The sequence below is a fragment of the Lemur catta genome, chromosome 7 (assembly GCF_020740605.2).
Source record: "Lemur catta isolate mLemCat1 chromosome 7, mLemCat1.pri, whole genome shotgun sequence".
In the NCBI taxonomy this organism is placed as follows: domain Eukaryota; kingdom Metazoa; phylum Chordata; class Mammalia; order Primates; family Lemuridae; genus Lemur; species Lemur catta.
In genome coordinates this window covers 85182836-85199918 of record NC_059134.1, presented here as the reverse complement: position 1 = coordinate 85199918, position 17083 = coordinate 85182836, and positions in this window count along the sequence as shown.

The window sequence follows — 17083 nt, the reverse complement described above, 5'->3', positions numbered from 1 at the left end:
CACTGCTAACTAGGAAGTGATGTTCTCCTGTTGACAATAAACAATTTCACAGATATCAACCAGGGTCATCCTGTGACTGTGATGGAACAAGACACAAACAAGACCACTTCGTATCTTGTGTAATAACAGACACAAGCGAGGTCATTATGCAAACCATGAAAATGCCAAATATCCTCCTCTCCTGGTTAATATGAGTGACTGCTGCTTCTTCACCAAATGCAGCTTTAGCCTCTATTTAGTCTTCCTCCCTTCTAGATACGTTATATTAAGATGGCCAATTACAGATTTATTCCCACTTCCTGACAGCATCCAATCCAGAACAAAGCCCCACTTGCTTGAAACCTCCCTAGAACATTTAACAGAAGCCCAAATCCTATCAATTCTTCCTAACACACTCTTGATGACATACTCCACAGTCACTGGGATGTGCAAGATTCCTCATTGCCAGGAGCAACAGATCTAACTTGCTCAACTACGGGTGTGTTTCTGGGGTGTGAGTATATAGACGGTCCCTGACTTATAACAGTTCAACTTACGATTTTTTGACTTTATGATGGTGTGAAAACACTATGTATTCAGTATAATCCATACTTCAAGTACCCATACAACCATTGTTTTTCACTTTCAGTACAGTATTCAATAAATTAAATGAGATATTCAGCACTTTATTATACAATAGGCTTTGTGTCTATTATAATCTTATTATAAAATAGAACTTTGACCAACTGTAGGCTAATATGAAGTTTTCTGAGCACATTTAAGGTAGGCTAAGCTATGATGTTCAGTGGGTTAGGTGTATTAAACACATTTCCAACTTATAATATTTTCAACTTATGTTGGAGCTATTGGGATGTAACCTCATTGTAAATTGAGGAGCATCTGTATATGTGTGTGTGTGTGTGTGTGTATGTATGTCTCCCCTAAATCATATAGATTTTTACCTAAATTTTGTTTACCATATGATAAAATTTATATGATACATAAAATTTAAGTGAAATTTACACAATTTGAGCAAGACTCTTACTCTCCTTGGGAGTGGCCAAAGTTTATATGTTAGGTGGACCTTTTGTAAATAACTGAGTAGTCAATCCACACTGTATTCTCTTACATAAACTCCAACAGGCATTGAGGGGAAGGGCCCAAGGAAGCAGGACAGTTAACTTTTCAATCACAAGGAAGTCAGACTTTAGTGGAGTCTTTGGAGTGATGAACGAGAAGGAAGTAAGACAGCATAAGTAAGGAAAGAGCTTGGAAAATACACACGATTAAGCATGGAGGGGGCTATTTTCAAGAAGGGACAATTATCCCACCGTGAACCCTTTATTATACTGATGGGTCAGGTTGGCCAGCCAAGGCGAAGCCAACTGGTGGTGGATCTCAAATGCTAGGGGTTTTTCTCTGCCCACCTGCAAACATCAAGCTCATTAAGACATCGCCAGGAGAGTGAAAGGATAGAAGTGGCGTTCTAGAAAGGCCCACCAGGATGGCTGTGCTAGCCAGTGGACAGTGGCTAAAAGACCCAGTCTGTGCTCAAATCCTCGTATGGGGCAGTGTCTGGCCCATTGTGCTCTACAGATATTGGCTGCTATTATGGCGGTGGCGGTTTTGTTGTTGTTCTTCAGGAGGAGGTTGAGAAACCAGTTGTGAGAAATGTTATGAGGGTTGGGAAGAGGAAAGGAAGTTTTAGAATGCTGTCGCGGTCCCAGCATGTGGAAATTAAGTTTGGAATGGGGTCGATAACAAAAAAGGGTGGGTGGAAATCGATGGGAACAAGGATTAGTAGAACCACGCAGGGTGAGGGCAAGGAGCAATGAGATTGTGTAAGTGAGAGTTGTCTGGACAAATTTCTGAGATGAAGTGCAGGGCCTGCATTGATTTTTAAAAAATAGGTTTCCCCATCTGCGTGTGTGTGTGGCAGGGGGTGGGCTGGAGGTGGGAGGTACCGGCTGGAATTATTAAAAGCAACCAGGCTCAGCTGGACAAGTAGGAAATTTGCAGCTATTCAAACCTCTTCTTTTGAGCATATACCCATTAGCCTCTGGAGTGATGAGTACGGTGTTTGAATATGAATTTTTACAGTTCTTTGGGATTTGAGAATTATCATGCTATCAAATTCATCACCTGCTCAAAACTTAATGGGCCTTCCTCATTTACCTCCTATATCAGCACGTTAGTTGATAAAATCTCTTCCATCCTGAATTCAATCAAGAATTGTGATTTCACTGATTTTCCACCTGTCTGCCATTCATTCAACAACAAAAATTATTGCCGCTTGCTATGTGCCAAGAACTAGGAACACTAGAGGTGGATAAAATAGGCTGGTGCTTGCTCTCTGTCGTATTGTCCCAGAAGTACATGCAGAATTAGTAATCATGATAAGTACTAGGAAGGAAAATGCACATGCTGCAAGAACGTATAACAGAAGGAATTGATTTAATCTGCAAGGGATGGGGTACATGGCTTGCCTCCCCGCAGAGGTGATGGCTGAGTTGAGAAGGAGTTAACTATTAGGGTGGGAGTGAGGAAGACCATTCCAGATTGAGAGAAGAGTATGTGTAAAGATCTTGAGAAGGGGGGCTTCTGGCATATTTGAGGAACATCTAGGAAAGTGGGAAGACTGCAGGGAAAGCGTGAAGAGGAGAGAGGTGTGATGTGAGTTTGGACATGGAGTCACATGATACAGGGCCACCTCGGAAGCTGGGGGAACCAGATGAGACGACACAGCCAGTGCCACACAGCATATATTGATATATCGAACCCCATGAGTTCCTAGAACGTGCGCTAGGAATTATTAATACTAGTGAGGTCATCAAGCCATCAGGTACAACCTTTGACTTTGACTTTGGGTTGTTCTGTTGCCCTAACCCGGGCATGAATGAAGACCTTGAGTCTCATTGCATTGACACAACTGCATGTTGTTTTAACAGAGAATTATCTTACACGAAGATAGGATGACTGAAAAGAAGAAAGCCGACAGGCGATGGAAGAGGCAAAGAAGTCAGACGCATATCTTCACTCCTGCCTTATTTTTTCTCCTTCTTTAGTATCCTGTGAAAATTTTGAGTGAAATACTTTGGATCCCTAGGGCTTGGGGAAGTTTATCTTTTCAGGGCTGTTGGAAAGACAAGGACATTTTGGAGTGGTTTGGTAGCAATTTGTGGTCTCCCTCTGCTTTTCTTGGCAGCAGGACTTGCTTTCCCTGGCAGGGCCCTGCCCGGATGTGCTGGTGAGGCCCAGCATTTTAAGGAAACTGTCTCAATGGCTGAAGTTTTTAGGGCTCACTTCACGTTTGTATTCCAATTCACTGAGTGTTTATCCAGGGGCTTGCACTAGGTTTCATGGAGAGCTTTGCCAACAAAGAAAAAAAAAAAAAAGTCAGCAGATAAAATTAAGGAATAGCATTCTCAGGTGAAGAGATAAATTCAAAATTGAATTCTTAGAGGAAAAACACCCACTGTTACGTCCCTGAACTCATAAGAAGTCGCAATTTCTAGGAAAAGGTAATGCCACACAAAAGAAAAGGAAAGAACGCTCTTAATCCTTAAATACTCCCAATTCAGGAAAAGTTGTTTATTTTCACTGGAAAGGGGAATAGGATATTACAAACAAAACAGTATCCAGGTGCTAATAAATGAAACCTCAGAGCAAATTGGGATGCCTTCCAATTTACTGTAGTATGCAAAGGCATAATTTAGTTCTTCAGCTTTTGATTAAAAAAAAAATTCCTGACTGTAATGTCAATTTAGAACTAAATTACCTGATTGCTCTCTCTCTCATTCTCTCATTAAGGACAATAACTCTCTAAGAAAAATACTTTTGGGATTTGAGATACAGCCTCTCTCAGAATTACTAAGTAATTTCATCAAGAAGTGAGTAGAGAAAATAGAAGAAGTATCACATCGTTGGATTTTCTGAGGTCACCAAAGCCTGGCTTGGGTCCTTGATTTAGTCCTTTATCCAAACACTAACATTTAATCACAGGGAGCTGTTGTCAAGCAAAGAAATACCCTAAAAATAAAAAAATTTCTCTCTTTCCTTTTGCTCATCACGAGGATGTCATTATGGAACAAAGGGAAGGGGGAGATGGAGGCATAGCTGGTAATCTTTGCCATGATTAAGAGAAACTGGGGGTAGAAATTAAAATACCAGCAATCACTCTCAAAAAGTATTCCCACTTTATACAGGATCAAGCTGCTCTAGTTCAAAACGTTATGGTTTTTACGGTGGGCATAAAGAATTTGTGCTGCCCCTGACATTTAGCCTTAAATCATCTTGTAGTAGAAATGCTGACGGCAGGAATGATAGACCGAGGACTCACAATTCATCTTTTTCCATTGTCTCCTTTCCTCCTTCATCTGTACTAAGTAAATGGAATGAATTCGCACTCTTTCTGTTAGAATTCATCAGGCAGTAAGCGTAGCTACCAACTGCTTCAGCCTCCCCGAGCTCTCTACTTAATGAGACAATTTCTGCCTGAAGAATGGATTATATTTAGACCAAGTCCTCAGTCTGAATTGAGATTTCTATGAAGTAACATCTCTTTTCTCATCAGCGGAGAGAGTGAGGTAAAAATAGAACTCTCTCACTTCTCTTTTGCTAATGTGTGTTAACAAGAAGAGTGAATGAACTCCACTTGTGTCTTACGGCTCCAGACACCTGTGAGACGGACGCGTCCCCTGATTCCCTATTCGGTGACCATAATCTGACAGACAGGGCTGCAGGCAGGCTCGTCGGTGGCTGTGCTGTGTTGCTGGATGCAAAGCATTGCCATGGATCTTTGGGGTGATGGGAGTGGCGTCAGTCAGGACGCTGACATCGTGAAGATGATACTAGCTACCACAGTGTGCCAGGAACTATGCTAAGTGCTTGATGGGACATCACCTCATGTAGTTGTCACCCAAGCCCAGTGGATGGGGTCATCACTATACCCATCGATGCCCAGAGGGGTGAGTGACTTACTCAAGGTCATTCAAACAGGAAAGAGGGAATGATGAGCTCAATTTGAATCTCACTGCTCCAAACATGGTCGAGACTGATGGTTCCCAGGTGGGTCTAATTCTGAAACTGTTGTAACTTCTGTGTCCACCTTAGCATTCTTAATACAACGATCTGGTGCTACCACTGTGAAAATTCTCCTTTGGTTGGTAATTGTTCTAAACCTACCTCTTTTTCTAAAACCTTTTCATTTTCAATTTAGCTCCTCCAGTTTCTCTCTTGCATGCTCTTGGCTTCAGAGCTAACATTGTCAGAGAATGGTTTAGTATCTTTCCTCTGAAATAGGAATGCTATACAATAATTTTCATTCATCTTTTTCATCCACCCTAAAAATATCTCAGATTTCTGGAAATTAGCATACTCATATTAATTGTTTTACAAAAGGGATCCTAATGTCCCATTTGTTTTACTTTTTTTAAAAAAACCTTACAGTGATTAGGGTTGTAGTCTTAGTGGTTGAGTCAAAGTTTTAAAGACAGATTCAAACACACAGCTTATGATCTTTGGTTATTTGGGAAGGCAGAGGACAGACATTTAGTGTGTTCACACTATATGGAAATCCTGGTGATATCTGCTTTATGGATATAATTTTTGAAGCTACAAGAATTATTTCCATTTCACAGATGAGGGAGTTTAGGCGGAAAGGGATTAGGAGAACCACTCAATGCTGTGTGTGGAAGAACTGGGATTCAAACATGGGCCTGCTTAACTCTAAAGCCCGACTTGCTTTATCAGAATAGCTACGTAGAAACTTGGAAAGGACAAATTGGTTCCCTGGGTGGTTCTGAATTTGTAAGGAACCACAAATATGTATGACCCACTAATTAACTGATGGTGGATGGTTTTCCTTATTACGAAGTTCTGGAGAGCATCAACAGTCTTTTTTAATACAAATTTATGGGGCACATGTGAAATGTTGCTATGTATATGTAATGCATGATGATCAACATGGTATTTAGTGTGTTCATCACCAAAGTACAGTACATTTTTGTTAAGTCTTTAATTTTGTTTGTATGTCTTCTTTTGAGAAATGTCTATTCATGTTCTTTGCCCACTTTTTAATGGGATTATTTATTGTTTTTCCTGTTGAGTTGTTCGGGCTCCTTGTATATTCTGGATATTAGTCCCCTGTTGAATGAATAGTTTATAAACATTTTCTCCCATTCAACAGGCTGTCTTTTCATTCTGTTGATTATTTCTTTTGCTGTGCAGAAGCTTTTTAGTTTAAGTTCCATTTATCTATTTTTGTTTTTGTTGCCTGCACTTTTGAGGTCTTAGTCATCAAAGACGTCAAAGAAATCAAAGAAATTCTTTGCCTAGAACAATGTCTAGGAGAGTTTTTCCTAGGTTTTCTTCTAGTATTTTTATAGTTTTGGGTCTTATGTTTAAGTCTTTAAATAATTTTGAATTGATTTCTGTATAGGTGAGAGATAGGGGTCCAGTTTCATTCTTCCTCATGTGGCTATACAATTTTCCAGCACCATCTATTGAAGAGGGTGTCCTTTCTCCACCATAAGTTCTTGTCGGCTTTGTCAAAGATCAGTTAGCTGATGTTCTTCTAGCTGGGACCCTGACTAATATAACCACTGACTATCTGTATAAACTGGGATAAATTCCTTAATCTCCTGCGGTAAATTCCTTAATCTCTCTTGGCCTCTGTAAAATATAGGTAATAATATCTTCTCTGTAAAATATAGGTAATAATATCTTCTGTAGAAGGTCATCTTAAGAATCAAACAAAGTTATACATGTAAGGTACAGTACATTATGCACATAGTAAGCACTTGGTAAATGTTAAGATATGTAATGATGTAAGATAAGATATGTAAATCTGTAACTTTATTTCTGGGTTCTCTATTCTTTTCTAGTGGTCTATGTGTCTATTTAGCATCAATAATCTTAAAGAGCAAAGCAGATGAAGCAGCAATTGCATTTGGGGGGAAAAGTCAAATTCTCAGACATTACCAAATGATAGTCCATTTTGTGGGGATAGCCCTTGGGTCACTTGGCTGTTTTCTCTGTCTAGGTCACTTTCTTCTGATAAACTTTGAACACTGCAACATTTCCTTGTTGTCATCATGAGGGCGAATGGTTTTATTTGGCAGCCTTTTATGGGAAAGCAGTGTAGGACAACTTTTTCTTTTCTATATTAAGAGTCGCCCCCTCGATCTCCCCAGTTTGGAGTTGCAGTAACCAATCTCAAGCAATCTGAAAGAGAGCCAAGACAGGGAATGAATTCTTTAGCAGAGCACAATAAGAGAAGGGAGAGTCTTGGTCTCTTCTTTGCTCTAACTAAGCTCCTACAATAATTGGAGAAGAACATTGAAAATGATAGAATTTAGCACCAGAAACTTTGAAGCCATCTCATGACTTCTTCCATGACATAAACATACCTTCTTCTGATCTCTAGCAAATGGTCTGACCAAGTCTGTTTGTCTGCTGGAGCCCTGTGTGGTGGAGAGGTCCCACATGTTATGGGGGAAACCTCCCCCAATAATGATGACATTATTATCACCATAGGTTAGATATCAGTGAGGTTAAAAGCAAAGTTCTGCAGGAAGACTGCACTCAAACCCTGGCTTCATCCATTGGTCCTGTAGACCCATTCTCCATGTTTCTCCATCCTCTGTGCTTCTGAGGGAGGTTGAACCACAAGACTACATAGCAATTGTGGCAATGGACTCTCCTGCCTTCCAGCTTCCAGTTGGCTTTGGCCAATAGGGAGCCCCGGAGGGGAAAAAAGGACTGAAGGGAAGTGGGGGTTGAGGTATTTATTTTGAAGTTCCCTTCCAGTGGGTTGCTATGGCTACAAAGATCTCAGCTCCTGTCAGGTGGCTTTCTCCATATAGGACTCCCCTTTAGGTCCCGGTAACCTCCCTTTGAGCTTAGGGTGGGTAACTGTCCCTTACTGTTACCAGCCCAGGGAGTCCGAGCTATCCCTTAGAATTTCCCTACACATTTCCCATGCCCTTCTAAATAGTCCCTTTATTACATTTACCACAATTTACTTAATTTGAATATGCCATCTTCTTCTAGCTGGGACCCTGACTAATATAACCACTGACTGTCTGTATAACTGGGGTAAATTCCTTAATTTCCTGGGATAAATTTCTTAATCTCTCTTGGCCTCAGTTTTCTCCTCTGTAAAATGCGGGTAATAGTATCTTCTGTAGAAGGTCATCTGAAAAATCAAGCAAGGTTATACACATAAGGTACAGTACATTATACACATACTAAGCACTCAGTAAATGTTAAGGTAATACTATGGCTACCATGAAGTCCCAGTTTGCACACTACCCTAATCTCAACTATAGTAGCTCACTTCTTGTAGCTTGGGTTAGGTTTTAAGTCAACAATCAATAAGGCAAAAAGAAAAAAATCTCTTATGGTCAGAATTCGTTTTTAAAATCCCTTAAGTCACCTATCAAAGTACAGTACAGTTGTTTTTGTATTCAGTCCTGTAGGGTAGTCCTTATTCACATTGAAGTTTGAGAACCCATGAGCTAGAATTAAGAAAGATAAATCTATATGCAAATGTCAGAGTATCCCACCTCTTCTGTTTTTGCCATAACTATGGAATCCCTAGCAGAGACTGAGAGATGCTAACAAATTCAGAAGTGTTCCCACTAACCTGTAGGGTTGGCCTTGTTCTATTCTCAAACCATCTCTATCAACTTATAGCTAGCTAAGAGACTTGCACTTTGCTGTGAGGAGACATTGGGGTCATACTTCAGGCCGCACTTTAAGTAGGGGGGCTAGGTTCTCAAGTGAGCTCAGTGACAAACTGGGTGCAAGCTGCTGCTCCTACGTATCTAGGATGGCTCTTACTGAGCACTCATGATGTGTCAGGCTCACAGCTATGCATTTTTCACGTATTATCCCATTTAATCCTCATGGCAACCTTGAGGTGGTCATTATTGTGGTCTCCAGTTTTGAGATGAGGAAGCTAAGAACCTAAGGTGCCCAGACTTAGGTAGAATAGAGTCTTATACACAGCAGGGGTAGTATGTAATGCAGGCCTGTCTGACACAGAGCTGAGCACTTACCCTGCACGGTGGCAGTGCTGTGTGGACGCTTACCCTCAATGTTCTATGTGTGCATGACTTAAGAAGGAGGCTCTATGTTTTCATAGCTTCTCACATTGGTTGTCTAGAATCACACACATGTGTTTGCCTGGAAAGATTTTAATTCTGTGTATTTGAAGACAAGATGATCAGCCTGTGTCACATCTTCCCTAGTTTTTCCTTCCAAAGGTTACACATGCCAGTTTTCCCTGACTACTTCTCAGTGCCTTATTTTTGGACCCTCCTTCATCTTGTTGAGCCACCTCTAGTCCAGTGGTTTCTGACTCTGGCTACACAGTGGACTCAATCACCTGGGGAAGTTTTTAAAAAAGACTCAAGTCAGGGCCCTTCAGACTGATGGACCAGAAATCTCTGGAAGGTGGACCGAGCATTGTTATTTTCTAAAAAGCTGTCTCAGAACATTTTAAGGAACAGCCAGTGTTAAAAATCACTGCTCCAGTTTGCTTAAAAAGTGAAGGATTGGTGTGAACGTTGGCAGGGGCTCTCTGGCATGAAGAAAGAGAACCAATTTCTTCAAGCTATAATGATTATTAGACAGAATTATCTGTGGCATTGTCCACATGACTTAAGAGACCTGGTCTCCCAGGGCAGCTGAATGCAAATGTCTCTCAAGTGTAGGATGGGATGTCAGGGTTTATAGACACAGTGGCAAACTAGAATGATGACTCTCATCGAATCCAGCCATGCTCAATGATTCACCTGAATTCCCTCAGGTCCTGAACACTGAAAACATAATTGAGTGTTTTTTAATTGGATGTTTTAAAAAGTAAAAACAGCTCTATCCTTTGTCCTCCTTTTTGCTTTGTGTTTATATGCCACCAGGTGCCTTGCTCTTGGCAGTGAATGCTAATGAATGGTGCAGCTCAGCCCTCGAGCCTGTGTGCAGACATGGAGGGATTATGCTGGAGTAGTTCATTCATGCTTATTTTAAGGGGGTTCTAACAACAGAATAGTGCTGCTGGGATCATTAATACTTAGGCCTGGGAGAGATGCCTGTGGCTTGTTCTTCAGCTGCCACTTCAGCGAAAAGGGAAACAAAATCCCTAAATTGTGTGGTTAGAAAATTAGACTGTAAAGGTTGTATATGTGACAACTTAAGATACAAAGTCACACATCTACCCTTGACAGGTCTTAATAGAAGAGAGTGTCAAACATCATATCAAGGTGTAAGAAAGTAGTTTTTTAAATCTACAAATTATTTTTTAAAAACACATTTACCAGATTAAACAAAAACTAGATTTTTTGGAAGAGGAGCGTATCCAAAAGTCAAATGCCCAAGGATGAAGAGATGGTTAAGGCTTTTTTTTTTTTTTTTAATGGGTGGTTCAGAAGGCTCCTAGGATGAGTAAGATACAGATCTGATTAATCCAATGGGGCAGACAGGAAGGAGAGAGGAGGAGAGAGGAAGGGAGAAATGGAGAAAGACCTGGATGGAAGAAGATGTTTGAGCTCAGATTTTGGAAAGGGAGGTGAGGGAAGAAGGTGATCAGAGATTTACTTTTTAAACTTCTATTATTTTTTCCCTTATTTTTCTTGTTACCTCTCTCATGTGCCTATTCATCCTGGGATGTTTTGCCCAAGAAACTATTCTCCAAGGACTCTTAGAATTAACTGAACTTTTGTTTTTTTGACAGTTTACTGGATGCCAGACTCCAGTTTAGGAGCTTCGCATCTCTTTTTAATTTCCTTTAGTTCTCTTAGCACTGAGAGGTGAGAGATTACATTCCCATTTTGCAGATGGGATGAAGAGAGGTTGAGGAATTGCCCCAGATTACTCTGCTGGAAGGTGGTAAGGAACTCCAGCCTTCGGATATCAGCGCCTGGCATTTACCACCCAGAGTGCTGCTGGGACTCCGGCTCCTCTGGCACCATCCCTCGACCCGCTCTGCCAGTTTCCACGTGGCCAGCCGCGGTGCATCTTCTAAGGTTCAGCACAGCGCGGGTCCGAAGAGCGCCTCCTGGGGGAAGAAGATTGAAGGGACAGATGCCGAGGAACACTGGTCCCAAGAAACAGGCGCGCCCCGCTGACATCTCCCAGGCGCGGCTACACTTTGCAAATCTCTTTCTCACGGGAGCCTGTTTAATTCTCACCGCGGCCCTGTAAAGGGGGTTATTTTGGGTCCCAATGTCCAGACAAGTAAAGTGAGGCTTTGCCTTCCCGCGGTCACAGGGTCGGCAGGCGGTGGAGGCGTAGGTGTTTGCTGTGTCCCAGAGACAATAAAAGCTGCACGGGTTTCAACATTATTATGCAAAGCCGGCCGGGAGGCTTGGACTCTCCCTTGCACGAGCCCATCTGTCCCCGCGCGCCACCCCCGGGACGCAGAAGCCTGCGGGGAGCAGAGCCGGGTGGGTGGAGACGCGTCCCCCGCCGCTAACCTCGGCCAACTCTCCGCGCCTTCCCAACCTGCGCCCCCGAGGCCGACCGCCCTCGGCTTAAAAGAAAACCTACGACTTCTCCTACACCCCTCCCGCCGCCCCCAGGGAGCTGCATTAATATTAATCCCCGTGAATAATTGAAGGCCGGAGATTTAGTCGGGCTTCCGCGGGGGAGGGCACGCAGCTGGGCCGCGTCTCGGCCGCGCCACCCGCGTCCTGCAGCCGCTCGCTTCCGCGGGGCCCGGACCCCAGACGTGGGAGGATGGGGTGGGTGTGCCCGCCTGCGAGCTTGGGGGTGAGTGTGAGCTGAAGCGGGCACGCCGGCGAGTGCGGGGGAGCGCCCGAGGCTGCTCCAGGGAGGCGGGGACGGAGGGGCGTCCTGGGTCTCCGCGCCGTCGCCTGCGCTTCACCCCGCGCGGGGTGACTCCGGGCCACGCCGACTTGAGGGGAAACAATAGCGACTCCTTAGTTCCTGGGCTCCTGCCACCGGCTGCCCAGGCCTTCCCGGACGAGCGGCCGGGCCTCTTTTCTTATTCGGCTAATTTATGGCTAGAGGCTGGGGGAGGGACGACAGAGGAGGGATCACGCCTGGAGATGGGGGGCGGGGGGTGGCGGTTAAAGGAGTCGCCCGAGGCGGCGGCGCGGGTGATGTCAGCTCTCGACGAAAATAGCGAGGGATCGCCTGCAAATCCCCAGCTCCGGCGGGGCTAAACCTTGCAATCCCTCCCCGGCCGGCTCCCAGCCAGGGCGCAGCGGCCTCCACCGCCTCCCCGGGCGCGCACACACCCGCACACGCGCGCACGCACGCTCACACTCCCCCGCACACACACTCATCGTCCTCCCCCTGCCACCACTCTCCGTGCCCGCCACTCGCTGCACCCGCGAGCCCCAAAGCAAAGCGCAGGTGGCAGCGGAGGTGGTGGCGGCGGCGGCGGCGGCGGCGGCGGCAGGGGCGCCTTGCCGGAGTGCGCCCCCCTACGGCCCCGGGCGCAGAGCTCTCCCGGGGAAGCCACCCTCTGCGCCCCCGAGTTCCCGGCCAAACGCCACCCCAGCCGGCGGAGGGGAGCGCGGGTCGCGCGCCGTGGAGAGCCGGGACGCGGATTAGCGCCCGCAGGAGCCTCTTGCGCCCGCTGAGGCGCTAAAGGGCTTACCCGGGAGGGGGGTGGAAGGGCGGGGAGAGGCTCCCCCTTAAATACCGCTCCCGGCCACACTTGCGCTCACCCCCGGCACCCGCTCACTCCCTCGCCCGCCGCCGCCGGAGAGTGCCGAAGAGGAGGGGGCGTTCCCCAGACCATGGCATCCACGGAAGGGTGAGGGGGCTTTTCTCTGTACCCGCGGGGAAGCGGGGCCTGCGCGCGGGGTGGTGGCCCCCCCTGTCCGGGATGGGGACAGTCGGCACCGGGCCTCGGAGACGGTGACGGAGCGCTGGCTTGCCTGGGGGTGGGATGGTGCGGAGGGGATTGAATTTCTTTCGTGGAGCTTGCCGCTTAACCCTTTGAAGATGCCAGAGAAGGAGGGTGGTTTTATTTTATTGAAAGGGGTAAGGTACTCTGGAAGTGTGAAAAAGAGTGAAGAAGAAATTCTCTGGAGGTTACTTTTGAGATTTAAAAACAATACGGGATTAGGCAGGTGTGAGCAGACGCTGAGCGGGGAGCAGCGCCCGGAGCGGAGAGCGCGGCTCAGGCTGGAAGGTGGGGACCGGCCGGGAATGAATGAGCCGGGACCAGGCTGGGGCGGGGCGAGGGCCCGCGCGCGCGGCCTGGAGCGCTAGATCTGCAGGGTCGCCACGGAGATCCTGGGCCCGCTCGCATCGCTCCTTGTCCCGGGCTGGCGGAATCTCCCTGGCCAGCTCTAAGGAAGCGTGGAAGAGATTTGGGTGCTTCCCGGGAGGAGGCGGGAAAACCTGTGGTTTTGGGCAAGGGCAGGAGTCCGCAGACTCTGGCGGGTGTAGCGTTGGCTTCCCTATTTTGCCTGCGGCCCTGGAGTCGGCTCCTGCCTCCGGAGAGCGCAGCTGGCTCGGAGAAAACTCCCAGCGATAAATACAGACAGCTGTCGTTAGCAAGAGGGAGAGGGGGATGCAAGAGGCAAAAGGAGTCCCCGAACCAATATCTCCCAGGAAACTTTTCTGGCTTGGTAGAGCCTGAGTGACAATTCAAAGACTGGTTGGGGAGCTCGGCCTTTTGGTTAATTCTTAAAATTGCGCTGGCCACTTGCAACAGATGCCGGGATCCATGTTATGTGAAGCACGAATACGAGGGGCTCCTCTGGGCTCAAGTGGAGAGTCCCTGGTGCTGGCCCTTCCCAGTTTCTTCTGATACATTTTACCAGCTCTGCAGGCTTGTTTTAGGGGAGTGGGTCTCTAAGCAGGAGTGAAGAGCCGTGTCCAAAGCCAGATCTCTAGACTCCAACCTCCGACAACGGGGAAAATATTTCTAAAACCGTCTCTCTGTGTCCAGGAGAAGGAACCCTGGAGTCCTTCCAGAGAGCTCTGGCATCTTGATCTTGTCATAGCGTGAAATTTCTTTTCTCTTTTTGCCCTAGCACTTCAGCAGGATGGACCTTTTAGGTTATGCCTTCTCCAAAAGGATGCTCCAGAAAGACACCTGTGTACAAGGAGGGTGGTACCTCGTGCTAAATGGATCGCTACAAATAAATATTAAGATCCCATGTGGCTCAACATCAGTGCCTTCCCTTGTTTAATTTAGAAGGCTTCCATATTAGAAAAGATATAGAGGCATTTCTGGCTCCCTTCAGGGCCCCTTCTAGACGTACCCCTGCTTGTAAAGGCTGGGTTGGAAAACATCTGTGAAAAAGATGGATGATGATAGTCTTTCAAATCCTGTAGCCAACTCGCTCCCTATTTTGATGACCAGATAGAGGAGGGAGAGGTGAAGACAACCACAAAAATCCCCAGACTAAGTATGCTTATCTCACCTTTGTCCTCCGTGAGAGCTGCCAAATGATTTGACATTAAATATAATGCAGAGGTGATTTACAGCATTCCGATTAATACCATCTTTGTGCACTGTGCATGGTTAAGAAAAGGTTGGCCAAAGGAACTTGTATTTAAGAGATGAAAGAACTGGAAAAATTTGAAAGGCTGGGAAACAAATATAGAAAGATTTATGACCCATCATTGTTTAACTGCAGTAACTGATGTGCAAGTGACGTTCTCAAAAGCCCTGGTCTTTCCTTTACTCCTCTCTTCTTTCCTTTTGTCTTTTCTTCCAGGAACATTTACTGAGTACTTATTGGGTAGAACTCACATGTAAGGCACTCTGGGGGGACACAGACATATAAACAGTCTAGGAGTCGGGCTTATAGACGTTTAGCTCCAGCTGATGGTTTTCATTAGTAAATTGTTCATGTGGGTTGGTGAGATTCTCTTACCTGTTCCGATATCTTTGGTTAATGCGCCTGATAAAGGAAAATTCACTAAGACTCCTGGGGCTGGTTTCTTTTGTTAGCCTTTGCCCTCTAACAATATTGAAACTGTTTCCTTGAAACATACATTGCTGAGAAGGAAGCAAAAATGGCAATATAATTATATACTTCCAATTTATGTATTTTCAGTTCAACTCTGTTTGATCCAGAATGTTTGGGGAATGGGGTAATATGATAAACTAACCATTTTGGGTAACATTTCTTCAGTGATGTCATTATCATCAACAACATATGTTGATTACCAATTTTTAAGGAATTATTAGAAGCAACAGTGACGTCTTATGTTTGTTTAGCACTCCACTTTCAAAGCTCATTTGTGTACATCATCACATTTGATTCTTCCAATAAGTCTGTGAGGCAGGCAGTCCAATGAAAATAGACTTTAAATATAAAATTATATATATAGAATATAATGTCATCTTTCCAGGAAGATTCCAGGACTTGGCAAAGCTTTGAGGTTATCATCTGGATATGTCAGTTATCATTGAAGAGTGTGCTAGGCATGGTTGGTGCAAAAGATTATTGGCTTTCTCTCAAAACTTTGGCATACATATCCTGCAAATTGCCTTTTGGAATATTCTTTTTATAACCTGTGCACTTGGTCTTTGCTTTTGCAGAGTGGACCCAACCATGGTCTGGTTACTTGAGGGTTTTGATTATTTGGAATTGGGATTATTAGCATCCGGTTTCTATAAAAAACCAACAGTGGACTGTTTGGTAGTTCCCAGGCCTTAAGAGGTATTTTCCTGCAAAGCAAGGTCTAATTTGATAGTTGAGCATTCTCTTTTTCTGATTTCCCTTGTCATAGCTAGAATTACTGAGATGGCTTTTAGGTCCCTGACCCAAATTGGAAAGAGATTATAAGTAGTTGGTGGCAGATAGGCTAGTGTCCGTTATTGACTGGGTCACAGTGGAGTGTCCAAGCAGTGAGGAGACAGGCATTTTAGAAATATGTTCTTGGAGGTGGCTAGGTCACCCCATATGTCAGAGACACAAGGCAATTTGTTTTCTGATCAGCTCCCAGGAGCCAAGGGGTCAGGGCGAAAGCCAACCATGAAGGCTTGGGTTTCAGTTTGACTTAGAGAGCAAGTGAAACAGAAAACTGCTGACAGCAGGAAAACCTTGGCAGAGGAGACCCCCAGAATTTATTATTTCAAGCAAACAAAAGCAAAACATAACAGTTGCCTTCTGCCTCTCCCATTGGGAATGAAGTTGAGGTCAGTCAGTGGAGCAGACTTATTGGAACGTGGGTAGAGGCCATGGCGCCTGGGGTCTAGAGGGGTTTGCGTATTGCATGCCTCAGGCTGTGCTGGAATTTTCATTTCTCATTTTCTCATTTTCAAGAATACAGAAATTGGCCTCCTTGGGTAAAATAGATATTAGTAGAGCTATGAGAAAGCTATTTTATGTTTGCTGAGACAGTCTCTTGTGAGTAATTGAAAGCTTAATTCTTAAGAAATAATTTCTAAATCCAAATGAAACTTGGGAAGCAGAAATACCAAAAAATAGGTCTGTTCATCAGGATCTGTGGCCACTTATTTTCCTCTTTTATGCAACACGATTAGGTGTTGTCTTTTTTGACTTTGGCTTTAATGGATGTGTCAGACAAGGAAAAGTCCTTAACAGATGATTCTTCGGCTGCAGAAACAAGCAATATTTAACAGCGAAGTGTGAGATTTCTGGGTCAGTGTGCCATCAATCCTACAGTTCCAGGATTATAAAGCCTTTTCATAGTTCACAGCTCAAGGTTGATTTCAATGAAAATCCCCCCTCCCCACCCTCCTCCATGGCTGTATCACACAATGCCTGGATGTCTGGTTTCCCCCCTTTAAAGGCAAACTGAATTGTTTCTCATATTGAATTTTTCCCCCATTGGACGGGCTTGTCTCTCGGAATCAACTGAATCTGCTCTTCATTTCAATCACCTGCTTTAATTATTTTTAATCTAATAAAACACCAACAATTTTGAAACTTCTAGCAATAGTAGGCAGAAGCATCATTCTCGAGATAAAATGTTAGTTTTGTTTGCATTTTCAGAACTTGTCCTCGTGGTCTGAAAAAAATCTAACAAATGTCAGACACTGCCTTGCTTGCAGCCTTTGCTGCCATGCCCTTAACAGCTTGTTGGGGGCAGGCAGCATGCTTCATAGAAAGGGTTTTAGAATCCAGATTACGGCAAATCT